Genomic DNA, 2,258 nt, shown 5'->3' on the forward strand with positions numbered 1-2,258 from the left:
GGCCCCCCCCTTGGCAGGTGCAGAATCCAACTCAAATAGTTTTCCTTTTTTTTATTTGCTCATCTGAAATGTTCTCCTGGATTCTCCTTCTTATTAACAACCTGCACACCATGCTGTGCTTAAAGTTCAGAGCGCCATAGGATACAGAGCTGTAATTAATCTCAGTCCCTGAGTTCTAGAACACTTAGAGCAATTATAATTTACTGTCGGAAAACCAATTTGGGGGAAGCGGCAGTGTTCGCACCCCTGATCAGGGCGCTACCAAATGCCACTTCCCGTCCACGTGGCTGCCTGCTGGGAGAACAAGACCTTTCATCTCTGTACCTCTGGGAGGTGTCAGGTGGAGAAGGCAGGAGGGGAGGGGAGGGGAGAAGAGGGCTGGGCGCGGGCATGGCTGGCTGGACCCCCGCTGGGCACTCCCCCCCCCTCCCCCGCTGGCTTCATCCCCCAGCTTTCGATCCAGTCCAAGTTCACAGCCTTCCTCCACGTCCTTCCATGTCCCAGGCACCGTTTGGCGGCAACAGATGCCAAGGCCTGTTTCCTCTCCTCTGCCCTCGCCCCTTCCCGGCCCCTGCCCTGCTTCCCTGGGCACACTCAAGCTTACAGCTCCATGGATAGAAGTTCCCTTTCTTTTCCTTATTTCTTTTCTGCTCCAGGTCAGATTGTCATATCATTGGAGTGACGCTGAGAGGACTGGGTCCGATGGCCGCAGACACATTTCCAACAATCATTCGGGGGACAGGAGAGAAACGCCACGGCTCAAGTGAAAACGCTCACAGGCACTCAGAGTCAGGAGCACACACCGCTGGACACAGCCGTGTGTCTACGGGCCCGTCCGCCTGCTGCTCTGCGCTGTCTGCAGGCCAGAAGCCACGTCCATCTGTCCACCGGCACCAGGACGCAGCACAGGGCTGGGCACAGCAAGTGCCCGCCAGGAGGATTAATTTAATAAAAGCGCAGAGACACACCAGTCTGCGTGCAAATACAAACGTCCGCAGCAGGGTGAGCTGATAATGACATTTGTTCATTCATTCAACCAACACTGACAGGTACCAGCACCTGGGCTAAGTCCTGGGGATGCTGAAATGAGCATGTTTGTTTCTGGTCCCAGTTTAAAAGTATCTGTAATACAGTGTGGCAAGAGCTCTGCTAGAGTCCCCGCTAGGGTGTTGTGAGCACACCGGGGAGAGGCCCCAGGCCTTCCTGGAGGAGGTGACCTTTGAGCAGGGCCTGGAGCCCTCTGTGCTGGCCTGCAGCACTGTGCTCCAGAGCTGCTCTAAGTTTATCTGCGGATGTGTCTGTGACCGTTTAGAGAAGGGACCCTGTCTTATCAGCCCTTGAATCCCCATCACCTAGAGCCGTGCCTGGCACGTGGGATCATGTGTTTGGAACACGCACATTGGAGGAGTGAATGAATGAATGACTTTGTACTTTCCAGGCAAGGCAGGAGGAGAAGGCACCTCCGTGGAAGGGCAGCACGGCTAGGAGGAAGAGCAGGGCTGGGAGGTGAGGATGTGGGGCGTGGTGCCCTGAGCCCAGGGAGGAAGGGGAGGTGGGTGTGCCAGGGCCATGGGGCCATAAACAGGAAGACCAGCTCCCAGGGGCACAGTGAGGGGCACAAGCTCTGCCACCTTCAGGAGCAAGGCTGACAATAGAAACGAGGGAAGGAGGCAGGCGGGAGACCATGGGGAGCGCGGGGGCCGTGGAGAACTGGGAGGACGTGACCTCCAGCAACACAGGAATGCAACATTAGAAAATGCTGATGCCAAACAAACTATCTGGGCCATCAGGTCACGGGTGTGTGACCCTCCTTGCTCCCTGCTTAGTGCTCTGCTCTACTTCCTACTCTACTGTAGAAAAAATCCTGCCTGGGATTTCTAGAGAGCAAATGACAGCTCTGCCCCTTTCCCTCTGTGCCTCCGCTTGCTCGTCCGCTTGCCTGTCCTGCCTGCTGGCTAGGCTGGTTGAGACAACGGGCGCTCAGTGCTCTGGGGGGGCTAAAGCTTGGGTGTGTGAGGGGCTTCTGTTCTGAGGAGGAAGCAAGGTGAGGTCTGGGCTCCCGTGCAAAGAGGTGGAATGCAGTGGCAGCCAGACAGCAGAGCTCCTGCAGTGTCTCACTGCAGGCAGGTGCTGTGAGGGCAGGAAGTGCCCTGACTTGAGCGGAGAAGGGGACTTCATGCAGCTGGAAGGACAGGGGCACAGAGAGTGGCTGGGGTGGCCCTACAGGGGATTCTGGAAGAGCCAGAGCTGCTAAGAGA

Source organism: Lemur catta, chromosome 14 (genome assembly GCF_020740605.2).
Source record: "Lemur catta isolate mLemCat1 chromosome 14, mLemCat1.pri, whole genome shotgun sequence".
Taxonomy (NCBI): Eukaryota; Metazoa; Chordata; class Mammalia; order Primates; family Lemuridae; genus Lemur; species Lemur catta.